A 24,666-nucleotide genomic window follows, 5' to 3' on the forward strand; every position below is an offset into this window, starting at 1 on the left:
AGGGGATGACTATACACTTTTGGCGTTTAGCTTGAGGCCATGGCTCTGGCACCAGTTGTCTGTTTCTATGAGGCCCTTTTGGAGGATGCTTGTGTCGGCTGGAGAGTTGATTATGGCGCCCAGTTTGCAGTCATCTGTGAACTTGGTCAGCCACAGTCCTTCCGTGTTGGCCTGTACCGCGAAGAAATATATACCGAACAAGAGAGGTCCCAGGACTGAGCCTTGTGGGATGCCACTTGTAACTGGTTTGGAGTCTGACATGGCTCCAGCAATTCTAACCATGTGGGTTCTGTCCTTGAGCCAGTTTGCAACCCATCTAGTGACATAGGGGTTTATATTTAAGCTGGTGAGCTTATCTATAATGCCCAAGTGGGGTATTGTATCGAAGGCTTTGCGAGGTCCAGGTAGGCTGTGTGGACCACCTTCCCTCGTCAATGGCCTTGGTGACTGTTTCAAAGAAATCGACCAGGTTTAAGAGGCAGGATCTGCCCTTAACAAAGCCAAACTGGGTAGGATCCAGTGTCTGTAGGTCCCCAATATCTTTATTTATGAGGTCCATGATGATCCTTTCCATAGCTTTGCAGACCAAGCTAGTCAGGCTTATGGGCGATAGTTTCCAGGATCCGTTGAGGCACCACCTTTGTGGAGAGGGACCACTGTTGCTGTACGCCACTCTTTGGGTACATATCCTGTAGTAAGGCTAAGACTGAACAGTAGTTTTATGTTTGGGTTTAGCTCTTCTTGGAGTTCATGTAGGATGCAGCCTGGGACACCATCTGGTCCCATTGATGCTGTGTTTTTGCTTGGGAGAGGGCGGCTCTTACCTGAGCATCTGAGATGTCAGGGGGGCAGCACTCTGTTGGGATAGATATTTTCCCTTTTGGTGGGGAGAGGGGGAGAAGTTTGCACTGAACCTGTCAGCTAGGATGTTGGCAATGTCTGTGGGCTCGGTGTATTTTTTGTCATTTTGGACTAATTCTGAGCATATCTGGGAATTCCCACCCAGGTTCCTAACATAACTAAAGAAAGCCTTGTGATTATCCTTAGTGTCCTGTGCAATTTTTCTCTCGAAGCTGGCCTTAGACGATTTTATGAGTGCCTGTAGTTTTTTGCTAATACTGATCAGAGATGCCTTCCCTTTTTGGGATTTTGCTCTATCATGTAGTAGCTTCCTCCTTCTATTGTATAGTTTGTTTATGGCTGGGGTCCACCAGACAAGACGTCTGCCTTTGTAGGATTGGGTCTTGGTTTTATTTGGGATTGCATGATCCATACATTCCTGAAGGTGTTCATAGAATGCGTTTATAAAGGATTCTGCGGTCTGGTCCGTATTTTCCACAGGCCCGGGGGCTTTGAAGGATTTCGCCTCGGTTTTGAGGCGTGTGAAATTTGCTTTAGAGAAGTTTTTCACTGTGGTTTTCTGGGCAGTGGGTGGGGTCGGGATGTGAATATCCAGTGAGATTAGTTTATGGTCTGATCTTACCAGTGAGGGATACACTTCTGGTCTGGAGCATAGTGTCCCCATGTTGGTGATGATCAGGTCCAGTATGTTTTCCCCTCTTGTGGGAGTGGTAACAAGTTGTTCCATAGCATTTGAGTTTATAAATTCTAGGAACCTTTGGGCTAGGGTGTTGGAGCTAGAGTAATGCTCCCAGTCTATGTTTGGGTAGTTGAAGTCGCCCAATATAATGGTGTTTGGAGAGACCTTCATATTTTCCAGTATTCTCAGGAAGGCCAAGTGGGGTTCCTGTGTTTGGGAGGGTGGTCTGTAGCAGGCTATAAACTGGAAGGCAGTTTTACCCACAGTTAGTTGCACATGGATAGTCTCTGATGTTTCGTGCTGTGCCACCAACCTGGAGGTGTGGGTATCTTTGACGAATATTGATACTCCCCCTCCTTTTGTGGTTCGGTCCAAGTTTTGGGGCCGTAAAGCATGGTATGAGGTATAACCTGGTAGTGCTGGGGTGCTATCGGGAGCCTTGAACCAGGTTTCTGTTACTGCACAGATTTCGATGTTCTCTATGCTAAGGAGAGTTTCGAGTGCGTGCATCTTGAGGTTTAGACTTCTGGCGTTGAGTAGCATTACTCTTAGTTTCTTATCCCTTGTGATACCTATGGAGGTGGGTTTGTCTTTTGAGCCTTGCCTAAAAAAGGCACTATGGGGGTAGCAAGAGCCTTTGCCAATATCCGAAAGCCCAGGGGTGACAGGTGCAAGCCATCCCTAGCAAAGCTTCGTGGCTTGTCGAGCATGTCATCCCAGGCTGACAGGCAGTGGATCCCCTTTGAATGACACCAACACTTAAGCCAATTGTTGAAATTGATCATCTTGTCTTCATATTGTGGCATCATTCTTGGTGAGGGTAAGATGCTACTCAAGGTCAGGGTCATACCGGCCTGGGCTACATGCTCAGAGAGCTCCTCTATGTCTCTTTTCATGTAGTCCAGGGAGGTACGTCTCAGGTCATTCACACCAGCATGGACAATGACTGAGTCATATTTGTACTTGCCTTGGAGTGACCTGAGTGCTTGTGTTATGTGGCGGATCCTAGCGCCCGACAGGCAGCTCACTGTGACCTTCTCCTTGTTCAGCCTGGTGAGCGGGACGTCAGTGTGCCTGACGATAGAGTCACCTATTACAAGTGTATCAGGTGTGTTGTTTAGCCTTAAGGGCTGTGACTGTTCGGCACACTGGCTTTGTGAGCTATGTGTTGCACGTGTTTTGTTTTGGGGTAGCGGTTGCTTGGGTGTCTGCTTTGGAGGTCTCTGCTGCTTAGGCAGATTTTTATTTAGAGCCTCCGAGTATGTTTTTGTGTGTTTATGTGTTTGGTTTGTTGTCATGGTAGGTCTATATGAGACTGGAATTGTAGTGAGTGTGGTTTCCTTCTCCTCCTGACTGGTTACGCCAGTACTGAGTTGAGAGAACTTAGCCTCCAGTTTGGCTATATGGTTGCATCTCTCACATGTGTTGGAATTTGTTGGGAGGAGGAGAGGGTTGTCTGTGTACATGAGGCAGTTGTAACATTGCCTCAAGATTCCCAGATTCACCAGCTGGACTGGAGAGGAGATTGACAACTGACCTTTGGACATGCTAGAATAGTATTGGGAATTCCTTTATAATTGAAAAAAGGGCCAATGGGGAACAAGGTACTCAAGGGGAGTTTGTGAGGGTGTAGTGCTTTTAATTTTTTAGAGCTGACTTATATAATTGCTTTAGTGAGCAAGTGCTCATATTAACAGATAACATCAACATCAATCATAGAAGCAACAAAATATCAAGAACTGCATTACTCTGATTTTTCTACAGCAACTGGCATCAAAACAATCTTAACATTTAAATTATTTCCACCCTAGGATTTTAGCAGATTATTCATTGGTGTCAGCCTGTAACAGCTTCTTAGAATAATATTTACCAAATAAACCCATTGTGATAGCTAACAAAGTATGTCTTAAGAATTTACATGCATGGTAAGATTCTGTCACATGTTTACCCAAAGTTATTTTTCTTATTATTTTTATTAATATTCTTTACATGCAACTTCAAAAATGTATGGATGCTGGAGCAGAAGTATGATATCTGCTTCACAACTCCAGTGTCTTGACTACTATTGTGGCTCCTAGTTACTGCCTATATAGACGTCTGTTTGTTCTTAATTTGTATGTAGGTTTTCTCTGGCCATTTGGGACTCCACCCATTTTGAAAAACATGCCGGCTGTATGTTTATATTAAATTGTCCATAATACTCTATTGTATTTCCCTTTGTCTTTGGGACCTGGGTCATTGGTAAAAGCAGCCCAAGAAAAACAAACAAACATACTTTATATGAGTGTAAATACTTACATATATTCCAAAATACATGCATAATAAAATCATAAATAAATTCTTATTTTAAATTATCACAAATTTTCCTGTACAGAGACATTCACATAGTAAGATGTCATGTGTACTAACCGCGTAGCAATAAAGTTACAAAAAAGTAGTGGTTTAGGAATATACTAAACAACCATCACACCTAAGACTGTCGTTCCTACCACAGAGCTCCTGTTTGTAAAATTCAAAGAATCAGACAGGGGAAGCTGGCATCTGGTACAAATTATATAATTTAAACATAGGTCTAAATAAGTCAAAAAGCACACACGTTTTAAAAGTGCTATGAAATCATAAAATTATATTTTTTTCTTATCTACCCACTTGACCTAAAATCTTTTGAAAGCTATTACTAACACAAATGAAATACAGAGCTGTTTGGTCTTTTATTGCAACCTTGCTTTTCCTCTATTTGTCTGTGTCTGTCTTTCTGTCTGTCTCTCACGCTCTGTCACACACTTTGTGCATTGTGAAAATATGTATAAAAGAATGTGTTTGTTTTTCAGATGATGTGTAAAAATGTATTGAAAGTGAAATTGTTCTCAGACAGGCAGACAGATATAAAGTATACCCTAGTGTGTCATGAGCTATTGGTTCCTGGAAAATAGGCAACTTAACATAAATTGAACTGAATAAAATACTGACCTGGGAGGAATTAACATTCTCAGATGTACCAGATGCAAGATAGGAAGCTTGTCAGAAGATAGAGTGCTAGCTGTAATGTCAATGTATCCCAGAATATTCATTTAAATTATTAGTATGTGATACACATTAAAAAAAAAAGTCAGTGCCGTATTTCTCTTCTGTATATGCTTTGTGGAGCATTTCAGAAATAAACTTTTTAAGAGAAGCAAAGACATAGTGATCCCAGGGACATGGTGAGCTCATGTTTGTATAATTTTATGAGGGGGATTTAATAAAGCCTACAAATGTTTTTTTTACCATGTAGGTATCGTGCCATGCTGCTTACATGGCCACAAACCTTTTTAGATTTGGTAAGAGGTGCTGAGCGGCACGCATGCAAGCACCAACACAGAAAAGTCTGTTGGATGTAAATCACCTCATAAGCAGGTGAATGTCATGCAAATGAAGCAGGTAGAGTGAACCAGCAAGCAGATGGGCATCTCTTCATACCCAGTGTCAGTGTCTGTAGTGTACACAGAAAAGTTCCATGTACAGAAGAATAGACAGACAAAAGGGGTTGTAAAAATGTATATATTTGGAGAGAAATGTCATACCACATACACATATTTATTTTATTTAATTTTTTTATTTTCAGTTTGATTACCGGGGAAGTCCACTGGGCCAGAATGTGTCCATTTTCAGTGAGGGCCCGGGGAGAAAAGCTCCAGCAAGCAATAAGAATTACAAAAGTTTACTTAATACAAAGGTCAAAATAGTTATATAAATTCATGCAGTCAGGTACACCAAGTGTATAAATTGTCATTATAATGCAATTTAGACAAAGGTAGCACAATATGTAGGTGTTTACATTCCGAGCAATAAGCTTCAATTGTCTTAACAGTAAGTATCTGTGGATTACTTGATATTTACAATATTTACATGCTTGGAGTCAAGAGAGAGAACTTGCTTAATCTGAGGAAGTTAGCATAGGTATATTCTAGGAGAATAGTAAAGAGGTTATAGTACAGTGTGGATTAGCAGTATAGATGGCTCTAAGGGGAAGTTTATATTAATTTATGTGAGGTGAAAGCAGGAACATTTACGTTTGGTAGATAGGTATGAGAAAAGTTGGGTCTTAAAGGATTCAGAGTTAGGTATAGTCCTAAGTGAAGGAGGGAGAGAGTTCCACTTTTTTGCCTACAGTGAAAGAGAGAAGGAGTTGGCCAGCAGGATGTTTGGGTTTGTGGATTGTGTTCAGATCTGAGAGATCTGGTAGGGATGTAAGGGGGGAGGATGTTTGTTAAGGCTGGGCATTTATCAGGATAGTATATTAATTTGTGGGCGGTGGTTAGTTGGAGATAGTCTAGGTGGTTAGAGAGTTCCAGCCAGTTTAGAGATTGTAGGGTAAGGCAATGGTGAGTAGAGGTTTTGGATTTGGTAGCGAATTTAGAGATTTTATTATAGCAAATTTTAAGTTTAGTGGTATTGGAAGAAGACAGGTTAGTTAGAAGAGGGGCTCCATATAATAAAGAAGGTAGGAGGTAGGTAGTGGCAATGGTATGCCTGGCAGAGTTAGAGAGAAAGCAGTTATTTTTATAGAGCATACCTAGCTTTTGGTGGGTTTTCTTTATGTTTTGTTGGATGTGGATATCAAATTTAAGGTATTTGTCTATAGTAATGCCAAGGAGTTTTGCAGAAGGGACCACTTCTATGGCAGTGTTGCTTAGGCTTAGGACTTTGAAAGCATTTTTGTCGAAAGAGAAAGCTTTGGTAGGAGGAAAGAGAAGTATTTTGTATTTATTAGAGTTGAGAGAGAGATGGTTGCGGTGCATCCAATTCTCGGTAGTAGAAAAAGCTATTTGAGTTTTAGTCAGGAGTTCAGGTAGGTTAGCGGTGACACAGACTAAGGTAGAGTCATCAGCATATTGGATAACTGTTGTCTCAGGGATAACTGTGTGAAGGTTATTAATGAATATGTTAAAAAGCATGGGTCCAAGGATGGACCCCTGGGGATCACCAGTGGGAGTTGTCAGGAAGGAGGAGGTAGAGTTCTTCCATCTGACAGCTTGAGATCTGCCTGATAGGTAGCTGGAGAACCAAGATAGGGTATCAGGGGAGAGATGAAGGTTAGAGAGATGGAAAAGAAGGTGCTTGTGAGAGATGGTATCACAGGCTTTAGAAAGATCTAGTAGTACTGTGGATACCAGTAATCCATAATCACGGGCTCGATTTACTGTATCTAAGAAGGATAGTAAGGCAGAAATGGTACTGTGACCAGGGCGGAAGCCATGTTGGGTGGGAGTTATGAGGTGATTCTGAGTTAGAAAAGGCATAAGTTGATGGTGGACACATTTTTCTAATATTTTTGATATTGGTGAGAGTAGGGCAATTGGGCGGAAATTGGAGATATTGGTGTTTTTGCCTCCTTTGTGAAGAGGTAGAATGAAGGCAGATCGCCAGAGTTTGGGTACATAAGACTCTTTTAAAGATCTGTTAATTAGGATGCTGATAGAGAGAGCAATACCTTCAGCAGCAGATTTGAGGAAGGAGGAGGGTATGTTGTCTGGGGCATTTGAGCAAGTCTTTAGTTTTGATAGAAGTCTTTTTATGAAAGAAGTTGGAACGGATTTGAGCTAGAAATTAAGAGGATAGTTATTAGGGTTGTTGGGAGTAGAGGAAGGAGAGTTGGATGGGTTATTGTCAGGGAAAGATTTGGTTAGGTTAGCTATGGATTCAGTAAAAATGTGTTGAAGTGAGAGCTTAGTTCTGAGTCAGTTAAGCTTGGGTCAGGCAGGGAATATTCTTGGATCCTGGATGGAGTAGGGAGTTAATAGATTTCCAGAATTGTTTTGGGTTCTTATTATTGTTAAACTTGAAGTTTATTATAGTAGTTCTTTTTGTCTAAGGTGATTAGTTTTTTTTACTTGGTTGCGGAGTTGGGTGTATTGAAGCATGGTAGAAGGCATCTTATTTTTCTGGTAGAGCTTCCAGGATTTGTCCCTGCAAAGCATGATATGTTTAGTTTCTTTGGATAGCCAAGGAGCGGAATTAGTCTTGATTCGTTTGTTTCTTGGTGGGGCTTGGGAGTTGAGGGTTGTTAGGAAGATAGAGTTAAAATGTTCAACTGCATTGTCAAGGGGAAGAGTATTTAGGATTTGCCAGTTAATATGTTTAAAGGTGTTTGAGAAATTTATGGGGTTGAAGTTGCTGAGATTACGCATGTGGATGTAGTGGTATTGATGTTTAGTGGTGTTGGTTGAGCGATGTATGAAAGCAGGGAGATGGACACTAAAGGTGTCTGGGATAGTACCAGAGAGAGTTATTTTATTTGGATGGGAGACTAGGACCCAGTCGATGATGGATCCTGGGGGGGGGGGGTGGTGTTTGTTAGGGCGAGTGGTTGTATGAATTACTTGGGTGAAATTGTAGAGGTTGATAAATAAGGAGGGGGACGGTGAGTTTATTTTATTCCAATCAATGTTAACATCGCCTAGAATGTAGGTTTCGAATTTTATTTCAGTTGAGGCCCAGTTAAGTATATTTTCAAGGGTAGAGATATTGTCACCAGGGGAAATATATAGGGAGATAATGCAGATATTTTTATGTTTATTTAGTTGTAGGAGACTAGCGGTTATTTCAGTATTTTTGAATTGTGGAATTGGAGTTTGTAGAGGGATTAATGAAAGAAGGTTGGAGTAGATTAGAGCAGAGCCTCCACCTTTTCTGTTTAAATGGTCACTTCTATGGATTTGGAATCCAGAACGTAGTATTTCAGAGTCAGCAATATGTGGTTTTAGCCAGGTTTCAGAGAAGGCTAAGATGTCAGGTTGGTTGTGGCAAATCCAAGCTTGTATTTGGTGTATTATGTTATTAAGGCTGTGGGCATTTATGGTAAAGAACTTAAGGGTGTTAAGGGAGGAAGTAGAAGAAGAAGAGGGAGAGGGGAGAATGGGTATGTGTGATGGATGAAGTAGTGGTGGGGGGGGGAGTTGTTAGTTGTGTGGCAAGGGCCTGGATTAGGGTGGATATCTCCAGATAAGGCTAGGTCATTATTGGGAATGACCTTTAGTCTTTTTGGTTTATTGAGGAGGATGCTGTTTGGAGCTATTAGAGGTTTAAGAGTGAAGGTATTTGTTGTAGTGGAGATGTGTTTGGGGTGTAATAGGTATAGTATGCTAGTAGGGATAAGAGAGGATGTTATTGTGTGGAAGTGGGCTGCTAGAAATGGTTGCAGGTGAGTGTATGGGATAGTTTGAGTAGGAGGCAGGTATATGGGGTGTTTTGGAAGAGTAAGAAGTAGCAAAATGAAGAGGAATTAGAAGCACAAGAAGGGAGCATGGGACATGGATAGTATGAAGGATAAGGGAGGGCATACTTAAAGAGTATAGGAGTTGAAGAGAGAGAAGTTGAAGAAGTTGGGAGGCTAATTGTGGAGGAGAGGTAGAGGTGGTGGAAGAGGTTGGGAAATCACAGTGATTCACAAAATCTGGATGTGTATCTAAGTATGTATAAACCACCTGCATTACCTTGAAACTGTAATTTTGAGGTGTGAAGATGTGGATGAACATGTAGTATGGTATGACTGTGGTGCTGTCCACAGTCTTGAACAAAATATCTTTGACTGCACACATGTCTGCATAATCCGGGGCAGAGAGACATTCCACGGAGTGGGGTTCAATGTTTCCATACCCACTTTGTAGCAGCATAACCATGATGTTGTATAAAGATGGTTTCATTGCCAACTTTTCTCTGAACAGTACATCTAAGATGCATTGTAGGGGTATCAGTAGCCATGGCCGTTACTCCAAATCTCAGGGGTGAGAGATGATCACCACCATTGGTGAAGCATTGATGTCTGTTAAGCAAGGCATCCAAGGCAGACATGTAGTAGATTCCTGACAATGACACCACACTCTAAGCCAATTATTGACTTCAATCAATTTCTGTGTATGGAGCCATCATCCCAGGTGATTGTCCACTGCAGCTGAAAGGTATGCATATACCCATGAGAGAGACACACTGGCTAAGAACAGTGATGTGTCTGCATACAGGCTGTTGATGTATGTCCCTAGTCATACACACATGCAGGAACTATGATGTCAACATTATGTTAACTGATATCGCATAATTTGCAGAAATGTGTGGTAAGGCCTGTTGTGTCAACCCACAGACAACTATCTGTGATCTCTCCTAAATGTAGCCACTTGACACAGACATCAATGTGTCTCACAATATAATCATCTCTGACTAAAAGGTGTTGTTTTGTGTTTTGCCTTTGGTGTTTGAACAGTGAGAGAGTGGTGCATTCAGTATTATGTGTAATGTGAACTCCAGAGGCAGGATGTTCTGAGGTATCTAACAATGTGTCTAGTAAGGAGTTGCACATATGCAGTTGTGTGTGATGTGGGTGTAGGTGGTACAGGATGTGAGCTGTGCATGTTGACATAATGCTCATTGATATATGTAATGACTGCTGGTAGAGACACCATTGCAGCAATGTTTGAAATGCTGTCACATCTGTCACACATTGTGTTTGTGTGTCATAAGACTAGAGGGGTGGGGAAACTCACAACACCTCAGCTGCAAAGGTATGGTCATGCTGCTGCACCCTTGGGGTTGATAGTCTGATATACAGTGTTTGTAGGCACACCTTGCAGTGAAGATGTGGATGCCCATGCATGCATAGAGGAGTTGTTCAACTTTGCTGATATTACTCTGGCCTCATAAGTGTATGATGCCTATCAAGCAACTAAACAGCACACTGCTTGTTGTGTGACATGATGTGGAAATACAGACACATATGTAAGGTACATAACTGTACAGTACAACATGATTAGGCCATGTGGCAGGTGGCCAGTCCACTCCAGTTGGCCTCACAGCCATGTCATGCAGATATGCACCAGTAATCTGCTGAAGGGCAGAATGCATGATGTGCTGTGAAAGTGTCACCTAAGATGGCTCACCACCACTGTGCTTATTGTTACAGCAAGACTGGACATCTATGCCAATGGACATTGTACATTATATTATGGTGCTACAGCAGTGCTACTAATCCCCCTCTTGTCAGTTCCCTAGTGACATATCACCAACCCCGTATCAGACAGCATAACACATGCAAAAACCAACTGATTGCCCAGGTTGCTAATCAACACATCTACTTGGAAAAGAGTATGTGAAGCCTACAGACCCTTTCATGATGTGAGGCAGGTATGTGTATGAACAAACAGGCTGTATCCTGTTTGCTATCATGGGCTTCATAGTACCATTTTGCATGTGATTACAGAAAACGTATCAGAGCATGGTATCCCATGTGACCAACGTGCAAGTGAGACCAGCATTAGTAGTTGCCAGGTACCAGCAATTCTGTGGACTCCCCTGCTTCCCGCAGTCTTCACAAGGTAATTGTGTCCTTTCCGTACACTCTGCATGTCCAACTGTAGAATACCTGTGTACAACCTCCACCTTACCTTCAAAGGGTATACATATTATACTTCCCTAACATGTTTGTCTGTGCTCTGTACACACACCTTGGATGACTGTCTTTTTCCAACATGCTGGAAGCAGCTGCAGTACTTAGCACAAAAGACAACTAGCATGTAGTGCCAAGCAGTGTCCCCAGATCTCTGAGTCATGTGACATGAAATGCCATGAAAGGAGTTAGAATGCATACGAGCAGTAACAATGCTGTATACCTACTGACACTGGACCACACACTGTTTGTTATGCTCAAGGCCACATCATGCCTATTGACTCTAACTGATGGACCCCATTGAGTGTTACACTATGCAATGGATGACAGGAATATTACTCACTCTACCTATAATGCCCTGACAAGATATTTGACAATTTTAGGCCAGCAGACCTTGTTGAAAACTGTGTAGGTTATCTACAGAGTGTTATTTCAGCTTGTGGGTAGGCAAGTGTCCAACAGTCATAATCTGGAAAGATAGCATTAGGAGACCTATGCTGCAATGACTCCATCATTGATGGCTTATCCAATCTACCCATTCCCTCTCTGTAGTCACAGCCTATGTCAGTGCCCTCTGATCATCTACATTAGCATGTGATTGCATATCAAAAGCTGTCACTGAATCCCAGACAGAAGCAACAGTTAACCAAAATGGCCTGTGACACAAATTCAATTGCTGTCTGAGCCGTTGACAAATACTAAATGCCAATGACTGCACAATACTATCCCTTGGAAAGTCATCCACCCTTGGGAAATATAGTAGTGTCTGCACACCACACACAATTGAGCCATTACTCATGGACGTATGGACACAGAGCGAAATGTAGCATTAGACTTTCAGTGGTCGGTGAGATATGGGGATGCATTCAATGTTGTACAACCTAAACAGAAAGGTCTGTAATGTAACTCTCATACTGTCATTGCCATACTGAATGAGGCACTCACCACACCTATCATTGTGTACAATGTGATTCTTGCTATGTCATTACACAGGTGAATCTTACAAGTGTGGCAGCCACACAGGTTCCATGGTACAGCAATACACATTGCACAGAACATGTCCTGTGGAGTCCATGTCAAGACTGTACATGTGTAGTTATCTCATAAATGCTTTGCAGGGGATGTGTATGGCTGCCATACAGTGAGGTGTCAGATCCCACTGTGTACCTCCTGTGCATCTGTGACAGGACTAACATATTACCCATCCTAGACTCCTACATCACTGTGGTATACATAGTACATGCTGGAGAGGGATATATGAAACACAGCACACCCTATATGTAACAGGTCCCCTATGCATGTGAAGCACACATCTGCTGTGACACACATCATGTTCAGGTTACACCATGGGATGCAGAACAAGACAATAGCTGTTGTCAGAAAATATCTGTACTGGACATAGGAAATTTGTAGATGTGTCATCCCCAGCACCACAGTTTGTAGATCTGTTAGCTCCCAAAACCCCGGTGACACTTATCAATGGTATCACACCTTTTCACAGATTAGGGATACATGAGTATGCTGAATGACACAATTGTCCTTGTTAGCCTGTTAACACATGTGGACTTATGGAGCCATGCACCTATAGTGCTGTACCTTGCTGAGGACATATTTATTCTGTGCTGACATTCTATCCTGTGCTGTGATGTCTATGGCTTTATTGCTCTGTGCATCCATTGGTGTCCCCAAAATAATCCAGAAACAGAAACATGTCCATGACACACATTTCATTGTGTAAGTATATAGCCATTACATCCTCATACAACATAAGGTACAAAAATTATGTGGCATACATATTACAAATGTCAGCATACAGTATCTGTCAGTAACCACTACAAGTGGCATGGCAAAACAATGCATTGCACAAGTACAAATTAATTTATATAGTCACTCTGCATCAGACACGTAGCTTCATTTTCCTGCATCGATGATGATGTTGACACTGATGTGGCATAGTATCATCACAGGGTGCTATGTGAGGGTGCAGGAGGCCTACACTGACCCAAAAAGTTGACAGAATGTGTGTGAGTTAGGAAGGGAAGCAGGCAACATGAACCATGGAACTGTGTTGTGTGTGTCTGTAGGTGACCTACATTTGACAGTGGTGTGAGAGTGTGTCCATGTACACAGTTAAACTCACTGTTAGCCCTACATGTGTGTATGTTGGACAGCTTTGAACCATGCATGGTAGAACTGACAGTTCACCATCTCCAGCCCTGAACATGGGAACTGGCTCGTCCAGGAGTTACACTGGTGCCACCATGCCCAAGCTCAGAAGTGGTGCTAGTACCAGACAGTGACTGCTGCCTGCTGGGACTGTGTCCTCCATGGGAATGCCCAGGACCATGAGACCATGGCCTGAAATGTCTTGGTGTGGACAGCACACTCACCTCTGTATTGCAGGATGTACTGCCACTATGAGAATGTGATTGAGCATGGCCATGTGGATTCTCAGCAGATGGGGTTGCTGACCTACTTCCATGAGGCTGATACTCAACTCCAACCACATGTTCCAGTACAGACACTGTGCGTTCCAAGACAGACACTGTCTCAGCTCACTGTCTGTCCACTGCATCAGTAAACTGATCCAGGGTGTCACCAATGTGGTTTAGGCAGTGAGGGATGTCAAAGTGTGCTGTATCCATAACCCTGAGTATACATCTGGAGTTCCTTTCAGAACATGCCAGTGCCTCCATGATGGCCTGAAACATACGGCAAGTGAGCCGTGATGTTACACTTGCAACAGGTGGTGAAGGAACAGCAGGTCTCCTACAAGCATCACTATCAATCTGCCTGTATGGAACCTCACCAGCTATCTGGTTATGGTTAATGTGTACAGTCATTGGAGCCATAGTTGCAACACTTTCCTGTTCAATGTTCCCACCCTCTGACTGTCCAATATCTGTGGCCTGGGTATGTGTAGGCAAACTGATTCTGTGCAATGACAAGGAGGCAGAGGAATCATGTCAACCTCTGGGACATATTCAGCCCCTGAAACCCCCACCTGTTGTGACCACCATCATCATCAAAGTCTGAAGAGACACTGACATCTTGGTTGTGTAGGGGACAGAGACCAACTCTGATTACCTGTAATAACATAGGAAAAATCAGTACATTAATACCTATACTATTATGCTCTGCAGTACTATGTTGCAAAAAATGTACAGCTCTATACACTGTTGGCACTATTACAGCCCTGTTGAAACTCCAAACTCATATAGTAGGACAAGAGGACATTACCATCCCCACAAACAGCTGTAGTTACTTGTAAATAAAAGCTCTTTACACAGCAATCACATCAACAACAATGAGGTACACTTTTGACATTTGTGAAGACTCTGCACAGCTGTGCAATCTGCAACATCCTGACAAAACTGTCACATCTATCAGTGTGGTGACACGTAAAAGGCATATGTATGACTGTAACATGTGTACAGTCAAAACATATCTGTGCAGTTGGCAATCATGCCGACAGTACAGCACTCCAGGCAGCAGGCCTGGGGGTGACACTTTAGGGATTACATTGCTGTAAACCTACATCTATAAAAATCAGTGCTGTGCTTACCATGACCAGGATCATGGCCGTGTCCAATACCTGACAGACCTGTGCAAAGTAGAGGGAGAGAATGTCAGTACCACCGTATGTTGTACCACAATAAGGTAATAAATCCATATATGTCATATTTACAGTAGCTATTGTGTTAATTATTATATTGGTCAATATCTGAGCATGAGAGTCAAATAGCAGTTAACCCCCCCCCCCCCAAAGAACACGGACCTGACAAACACATAAAAGTACATGCACCCTGACACACTGAATGCTACTGTATTTCAATAGTGATCAAACTAAGCTTTCCTGTACACTCCGCTGCCATGGAAACCCATATCAATGATGTACAGTTTGATGAATGCCTGTCATGTGTGCGTACATTCACCAGGAATTCCTTAGTAGCTGAGAGTGGTTGTTCTACTGTAGGCCTTCCACTGGTGACACCATGATCCCTGGTTACATCTGCTGCTCTTCTGCATACAGCATTGATCATGCCCTATGCAAGGTTTCGGACCTGGTCATATTTCCTGCTCTGATGACCTATAGCATTCACATCACTGACAAGGTCAGCCCACAATGCTTACTGCTGCTCCCTGTTTTGCCTTCCCTGGACAGTAGGAGTTCATGATTTTGCTGGAGGTATTCACATTCTCTGCATCCGTGAAAGGTGCACGGCATCTTAGGTACTTGTTTCCTGAAATATAACAGAATGGGAACACAAGTCAGGATCACATACATGGATGTATACTATGTATAGGCTCATCAAGAACAGAATGGTTGGCAGTATCCACTGCTTGATCACACATGTCATATTCCACAGTGTGCAAACATACTAAGTGCGTGGATACAACTAAGATACTAGTGATAGTCAGCTATTCCCATGTATGCCAAGACAGATACTGCTGTATGATCATACACCCAACACTGGAGTCAGTTGTACTGTTTCTGCTAGGGGCAATCCCCTCATAATATGTCAAAACACCACTGCCAAACAAATAGTGTGCTATTACAACCATTATAAAGAGACAGTCCCAAGAGACCAGTATGGCAAAAAGCATTATATCCTTGATGTATTGTATGTCCTCTATAGGTGTAAAACATCTGGATATCAGTGACATGTCATTATCACAGTTCTAAAAAAGGCTTAATGCTGTAACCCTATTTTTTATAAGTATATTCACACATCTGCATCCTAAGGTTACATACTCACGGGAGTGCAAAAGTCCTCTGTTGATATGTGATGATATTTAAGTTTTTGCAAACATGTGTCTTGTGTGCAGAAAGTCTCGAACAGAATGATTCACCATAGCCAGCATGTTTGCCTTTTAATGTGTTTCTCATCAGTAGCTGATTGCCTCTTAATGAATCTGTGGTTCTGAAAGGTTAATTGCCACCAAAACAGCTGAATTGCACTGTCATCAGCAAATGACATGCAACCACTGTACAAGATATAAGGTCTTCATCTACATTATAAGCCATGTATGATATATTTTGCTGGCCTTTACTGGAGTGAGGAGACTCATCGTAGAGGGTAAGTCTGTAGCAGCTACTGTTACACAGAGATGTGTATGCTACAGGCTGCAGCTGCTGCTGCAGGTAGTAAGCCTAGGCAGAGAGTGTGAACATTTTGGAGGACAACAAACTGTGGGAGTAACTGTGACAGCTGTGGCAGCCATGTAGTAGAGGCAGAGCCAGAGTGAGGGTAGCCATTCCACTCAAATTAAGGCATGTGTTTAAGGTAAGCATGTTAGGCAACAGTATAATTAATGGAGTACTAGGCTACATGTTTGTTGTGCCCTTGAGAAGCATAGGGGATAAATGTCACATTACATCCACCATTTGGGAAACTGTCAAGCCATGTGTTACAATCTGGTCCTCATTTGGAACTTGTATGCTGGCAGTCCTTGTTACAAGCAGGGGCTTCATATGTGTGTGTTTGTTGTGCAGCTGTGCTAATCTGCATTGTAAGTTTCAAAGGATTGTGTACTGCCCTCTGACATTAAAGGGCCTCATTTGCATTACCTGAGGTAAAATCATCTGTGAATACATATTAATGCGTGATGTGACACTTCATGCACTTATAGTTTTGCTATGGGGATAGAAGTGTGTTCCTATCTGCAGACCTGTGTCTTTCATCTGTGACATTGGTGACAAGCAGACATTTCATTTGTAATGCATTGTGTGGATAAAGAGTGCATGACTAAGTGATTAATTGCTGACTTCACAATAATGTTATTTAAATGCTGCACACCATTGGATTTGAACCCAGGATTGTGTGTGTGGTAAAATGTACTGTTTGCAAAGCATTTAACAGGCTGAGTTAGTGGGTCACTGTTAAAGCAGGTCTATTTGAAAGATGTAAGTACACACATATAGGCTGTTACATACTTTTTTACAGCCATCATTGTATGCATGGCTTTATATGGATGTGTTTCTGCACCAGGGTCCTTGTTGTATACATTTTTTGCCAGTAATGTTTTAGCAGGTGTACTTGTAAATGTTGCTGATAAAATGGGACATTTTCCTGCTATTAGAGATCTCACTTACCTCTATTTTGTGTGTTTGGCTTTCTATTGGTGTACTCTTGCACCAGACTCCAAGGTGCACTCCCAATATTATAAATTTATCTTTATTCAAGTTTGCGCAATGTAGCACAATGTGCAGCTCCGCTGAAACATGCTTAATAACTGTAACTTGCAATTGTTATGTTTTACTTAAATTATCTCTTTTAATTAACAGCTTTGTGGTGTGGCAGGTTAATGCAGTGGTTTTCATGTGCAATTGTTTTTCATTTCAAAATACAGGTGTTTATTTTGTACATGCTTAGTATTTAAAACACATAGCTCAATACAGCTCAATTTAACTGAGCTTAGCAAAGCTGAGTGACACAGCATGTCCCACAACATTGGGCTAAAACTATACAAAGAAAAGGAAAGTGGTGAAATGGGACACAAGCAGGGGGACAAACACGAAAGGCAGGTAGGTATGTGCAGGGAGGGTGTAGAAAGAACCATAGCTATCCATTTCTTGTACAGCAACAGATGTGCTCTTTGACAGATTTTGTAGAAGACTTTGGATTATCACCTCCTGAAAGAGAGTAGTGACAACAACATAATTCCATTGTTAAGTTAAATGGATCAAATTGTGTGTGTTAAGTGGACATGAGTGTGAAATGGAGAGCAATGTATGGGACAATATATTTTTGTTTTTTGGAGAGATGCCCATTTTGTTTTAATGTGATAGTGGAATGTTTGGGAAGGGACATAAGTACGTCTTGGAGAGGTAAGTTGGTAGGTGAGGAAGCTTTTGCAGGTGAACACCTTAGATAGGGAGGGTGTTGTGGAATCTCAGTCCAATGTGCCTCCATAAGGTAGCAGCACGACTCACATCCCCACCCATGGGACTGTCAATACTGTTCCTTCACTGCCCCAAAGGTGGCAGTGGTGGAGGCAGGGCTCCAGGGTGAGCCTGACTCATCAGGGAGGCCAGCATGCTTCTATCCGACACAGGCATCATCCAAACCCACTCATGATGGTCCCACACATCAAACCTGGCAGTTCATCACAGGTGACAACTCCCCCTCCATAACTACTCTTAGAGGGGGGCCAAGCCCCACCCTGTGGGGTGGTACTACCCAAATCCACAGGTAGTGCAGGGGCAGCAGGGGGGGCACCACCAGGCTGGGTTCCTGTTGTGCTGGGACCTGGTGCCATTGCCGGAGGAGGCAAGGTCGGTGGATCATGAGGAATTGGCCGACCTCGACATGCTGTAGTAAAGTAGTTATAACAACAAGTTAAGGTTAGTAATAAACAAACCAATGTTACTATTAACAGAATGCAACATAATACTTATTAATCCAAATACATATTAAGGTTTATAATGTGTCACACAACGGAAAGTAACAAAAAAGTCAGTATGTTAATAGCAAGCCAGTATGAATTAAACCATAAGGCCAACAAAACAGTTAGTTTCACAATATATGTTAATACTGAATCATGATAATAAATAATAATACTAAATTAAATTTTAACAAAATATAGTTAGTTTGACAAAATATATTAATATGAAATCATAATAATTAATAATAAATAAAAGTTTAAAAAATATATTACTATTAACTCAAAATAATAAATAACAATAATACATTAAAGAAGATAAGGAGTGTGGAGAGAGAAAAAAACATACCCCAGGATTCACAATGCTTTTTTTTCCATGCAGGAACAGTGTAACTGCTTGTGCATCGACAATGGCCTCTTTGTGATCCACGTACATGCCATTTTCACGTGCATGAGTGACTGTACACTGTTCCTGCACTTAAAGCCATGCGGGATGCTAATGAGCTCATTTGATGGTGAAAACCACGCAAATGAGCTAAATTGGCGATCCAGCAAAGCAGCATGTTCTGTGCTGGAACAATGTAGCTTGCAGAAATGTATTTGGTTATTAACTGAATACATTTCCACACTCTACAAAATGGAGCCATGTCAACATTCCAGAAAGCATGTATTAACTAGGTTTTGCATGCCAATGGCCAAATATATGGCCATTGGCATGCAAAACCACTCAAAAATAATAAAATAATAAAATTAGTTTATGTTGGCGGAAGTCAGCGATTGAGAGCAGGGGATGTGGTACGCTAGTGGGAGGGGGGAGTAGAAGAAGAAAGGGGGGGAAATTGCAGTAGAACTACTTTCTGCATTTTGCCATTATAGTCAATCGCATGCAGAAAATAAACATAGGCAGGGAACAGTGGTTGCTAAGGTGGAAGGCTAGGAAATACTGCAGTAACTAGGGCTTAAGGCAGTGGGGTATGCTAATGAGGGGACTTGTACTGAATCACAATTTGAACAGGAACATTTCTAAGTGTCAGACTGCACCTAACCATGTAGGTGCTCTTAACACCATCGTGTAGGCAGGAGGAGCAAGGAACATGAAAAAGGGGTGTGTCATGCTTGCTGGAATCATATTGGAGCCCTGTTGGCTGGTGTCTGCTTAGCAAAGCACAGCTAGGAGTGGGGTTGTGTCTGAGGCTGTGTACTTATCCTCCATGAACTGAAGAGAGTGTGCACGTGCAGGGGAGGGACATATCTTGCTGTTTACACTACCAACAGACTGAAAGAGGAAGGGTATTAGGAAAAGGCAAAGGAAGTAGCAGAACAAGGGAAAAGTTGTACAAATCAGCAATATGGGAGTCTGCAATGTACAACTGGCAAAAGAAAGCACTCATATAATACAACAGGTGGCTGCAGAGCTGAAGATGGGAGGACATGTAAAATAGAATTAAATGGCAAAAGCACAAAATAAAGGTGAACTGATGTAGAAATCAGTACTATGGGAGTCTTGCAACTCAGAATGGGCCCTTCAAATATAATACAGCTGGCAGTTAGTTGCAGAGCTGTAAATGGAAGGAGATGCAAGTAAAAATTAATTACAAAAAGGGCAACAGCAGAATAAAGGCAATCATCCACAAATCAGCAGTAATGTTTCTAACACTCACAGTGGCTAAATCCAAGCCATGAGCAAGTAAACTGGCATCTGGAATGAATCAGAAACAACCAATCTGACGGGCAGCAGTAGCATCACACCATTATAAAAGGAAACACCCCTCAGTCTGTGTTTCCCCACAAACTCTGCACCTTTGGTGTAAGCCTGGGAATTTAAACGGACAAAATGCTAGTGGCTGCCATTGCTTGGATACATCACTATGTGCTGGAGGCTGACGGTGGTGAGGAGGATAATGCTGCTAACTGCCTCAAACCCAGGAGGAGGAGGAGAGTGTTCAGACCTGACCCAGGGTGACCTATCAGGGGCTACATGACCTGGAGATTGTAGAGTGTTATGGAGTGGACAGGGACATACTTCAGCAAATTGTGGAGCTGTTCCGGCCTCGCCTCACATCCAGAACAAACAGAGGGGAACCCATCCCAGTGGGTACTAAGGTATGTGTAGCCTTAGGAATACTAGCTACAGATACTTTTTAAAGACTTTCTGGGGATATCATGGGGGTGTCATAGGCATTTACATCCAGAGTACCCCATCAGTTCCTGGATGCCATGCTACCACATGTCTGTGAGCACATCTACTTCCCCAACACCTGTAAGGAATTGACCAGCAATATGTGTCTCTTCCACTGTGTGGCTGAATACCTGCAGACATCTACATCAAAGCACCACCGGGTGAGCGGGGTAGGGTCTACATCAACTGCAAGGTCTTCCCTTCCATCAACTGCCAGATAGTGTGCGATGCCCAGGACATTATCATGCAAGTGTGTGCTGGCAGCCCTGGAAGCTATCACAACTCCCACATCTGGCATTCCTCACAGCTGTATCAGGGGTTTGCCAGGGGGGACATCCCAATTGGCCATTTAGTGGGAGATGCTGGCTACGCACTGGAGTTGTGGCTGATGACAACCATCAGAAATGCACACACCCCCGAACAAGAATGCCATAATGAGGCACATACACAAACCAGGATCATTATAGAGTGTGTGTTTGGGATGCTCAAGTCATGGTTCTGCTGTCTTGACATATCTGGTGGAGTCTTGCAGTACTCTCCAGCTACATGTGGACAAATGTTCATAGTATGTGCCATGCTACACAGTATGATCCTGTGGAAACAGCTGCAGCAGGAACAACATGCGGAGGGGCTACACAGCTCCCCACCATTGCCAAGGTCACCACAGGCACAGAGAGACTTGGAGGAGGAACTTTCGGAGCCTGGCCCTAGAGGCATACAGAGGCATTTCCAGTATGGTTATGCCTTGGCAAAGAGGCAATGTATAGCACACACACTGACACTGTAGTGACACAGGGACTGATACCTCTCTCCGACTCGCAGATACAGTAAAAGGGATGCCAAACATGACACTACCTGTACTTTACTATGTATACGGAGTGTACTGCATGTGTCCCACATAGTCAGCCCTCCAGCAATATCCTCAGTACCACCCCAGGCACAAGGTAAGTCACCCTTACTATCAGTTACTGAATGGAGTAATATGTTCTGATAGTAATATCTATGCTATGGAAGCAAGCGTGCAAGGGGAATTGGTTGGCCAAGTGGGATAGCAGCAGATAGCTGACAGCTATATGGGACAGCATGAAATCCATAACAAATATTGTTGTCCCCATACCTGCAGTAGTACTCAAGGTGACAACTCCCACTGCAGTACATGTGGTGACTTGACTAACTGTGGGTATCCACAGATCACAAACATGGATGTCAATGAGCATTCCCATACCCACCCACCAGCCTTACCCAGCAGGACAGGTGTAGATAACCGGAAATAAAGGTCAGGCAAAGCTCCACAAATGCTGGCAATGGTGAACAGCCCCCCTCTAGACATACACAGACATACTACAACAGGTCTGGCAGTTGCAGTATAGTTCTGAAGAGTAAGAAGTCTGAAACTGAAATGTATTCCATTACAGTCTAACTTGTGTACTTTACTGATATGCCTTGATTATGCAGGATAGGGCACAAAACAATACTAAATGGAAGTAAACAGAGTTATAACTGAAATACCAGTGCAGTCAGTGCAAATCTGTAAAGTTGTCAGGTGTGCCCCCAACCCCATGTATAAATGACAGTAACATGTAAGTTTGTAGAGTAATATCAGTGGAGCACAGATTGCCTGAGCTGTCCCAATCAACATAATAATTGGTGTATGTCCACTATATGCAATGGTCAATGTGCCAATCATTTGTGAGTGTTTAATATTGTTTGAAAGACGAGGCATGTAGGCCTGGATGTTGTGTCGCAGTGGCCTAGGTACAGTACTGTAGTTGACAGGGCCATGCTCCAACATCTACAGTGCCAACCAATCTGCTTTTCAGCTACACCTATGTTACTAGTTGTACACATTCACTGTCCAGATTTCAATATGTGTCATTGTCAGAAAGCTGGACAGACTTTGAACAGGGGTCCATTCATAGAAACAGTAAACAGGTGGAAGTACTCTACTAAGTGCCTAGAAAGTAACTATGAACTGCACACACCTTTGGAATTAAATATAGTGGTTAACATCACGTTAGTTGTCCATCTAATATGGAATACTGGTTGTCTGCCCAATCACTGGCAGCCCCCACAAACCACAGTTTTAAAGTAATGGCACACTGCTGATGTCCACATACAAGCCAGGAGAAGGTCCCAGTAATATCTGTGAGTCAGGTGCCATAAGCTTCCATATCACACATGCACTCCATCCACCCCACCCCAACAGCCACAGGTATTTCATCAGTCATATCCTTGCTGCTCGGAATTATTACAGAATCAGCACACTTCTTTTATGGAATACATACAGGATCCAGCATGCTGAAATGGTGTCCCATCCAGGTGTGCCCCCAGCTGTAAGCAGCACCCTGCACACATCCAGACTGAAGTATCACTATGAACTAGAAGGATTGCCAGGAACACCTCACCCACTTGCCCATGTCACCCCCGGGGAATCAACTGGCTTGCAGCCTGGTAACATATGAGTGACAAAATGCAGTGGCCTGCATCATTCTCATGTGTCATACAGGGAATGTCATAGGATCCTAACAAACAACATAACACATTAAGCAGAAAACAAATGCAAGGCCATGCTGATGAATGCCAGTAGCATGCCTCTCCATGTCCTAGAGCAAGAATTGTGGACCAAGACATAAATACTGCTGTGATAAAGGTCAAATTATAAAAATACTTCTGAGATATTGCTCCCATACTGTTGGGAAGAGGATAGAATTACAGGGGGGGGGGGCATAAAAGCATAGATATCATGGCGTGTGTGAAGTCTGAAACTCAAATGTCTGCTCATACTTCCTGCAAACCCATGAATGCATAACCACAAACCTGCTTGTAAACCACAATGTGAAGGGAAATTGACCAGATATATGAGTCCTGCCTTTGGATAACCTGGCCAAATCTGTACAGCTGAGAGGTATGCCCACAGCAAGATATGGCCATTCAGTTAAGTTGAGAAATGCACAAGAAGGGGATCCCCAGCCAGCATAGAACCAATGTGCTGGACCATTTACACAGACCCATCACTCAGTTGTCTGTAGCCACCCATCCACAATGGCAGGATTGTGCCACATTGTCTAGTCTTTGTCTCACAATATTGGTCTCTGCTGCATTGCTCTTTGTATTCCCCTGTTAAACAACTGTGAGCAAACAGTGATATCTGTCAGTAGTTGATGGCAAAATACATTGCACTGTAAAACAGTACATATGTCCAAAAAAATCTATGTTAAAACAGAATATGTTACACAAGCAACTCAGACAGTAATAGGAAACTTAGTTACACACAGTGTCCCCCCATGTTTGGAACAATTGTGTCTCCATATTGGCAACCTATCTACAGATATCCTGCGAAAATAGCTTGCTAGCTGTAGCAGTAGCACACAAAACCCTGGATTGTAGTACAATTCTCCCTGGAATGGATTCCCACAAGCAATATAGAAGATCATGCTGGGCATGCTCCTACACTTAGAGAAATAAATCCCATGTCTGACACCACAGTGGACCATAGATATCAGTTATCTGCAGATATCTGTGCACACACACACACCAAAATGTAACCTGTTTGGTCTTCAAACACACACACACACACACACACACACACACACACACACACACACACACACACACACACACACACACTGGACAGGAAAACCCACAGCCAGCTGTAGGTGGCAGATATGTGGTGAATCTCCATCTGTTTTGTGTAATATGCACACATATCTAAGGCCAACATACTACAATAATTTAAACATACACACAAACAAAAATGGAGAAGAGAGGACACAGACAGTGAAAGCGAGAGTACTATTATGAAGCATTTCCCACCCGGTACACATCCCATAGTTCCACTCTACACTGTCTGCTGATGTATGCCACCTTAGATGTACCTTTGGACAAGCCTCAGCTCTGTAAGCTCAATAGCATGTGTGATAAATGTATAACTTACAAAAGCAAATAAGTAGAGATGTAGGGTTTCAAATCCTGGTTTTGACAACTGTGTGTGTGTGTGTATGTGTGTGTGTGTGTGTGTGTGTGTGTGTGTGTGTGTGTGTGTGTGTGTGTGTGTATGTGTGTGTGTGTGTGTGTGTGTGAAGGGATTACTGTTTTACTCCATCCCCACCCAGTACACATCCCTTTACCCAATATCAGAACGTG

Source organism: Protopterus annectens, chromosome 5.part1 (genome assembly GCF_019279795.1).
Source record: "Protopterus annectens isolate FY-2018-M chromosome 5.part1, PAN1.0, whole genome shotgun sequence".
In the NCBI taxonomy this organism is placed as follows: Eukaryota; Metazoa; Chordata; order Ceratodontiformes; family Protopteridae; genus Protopterus; species Protopterus annectens.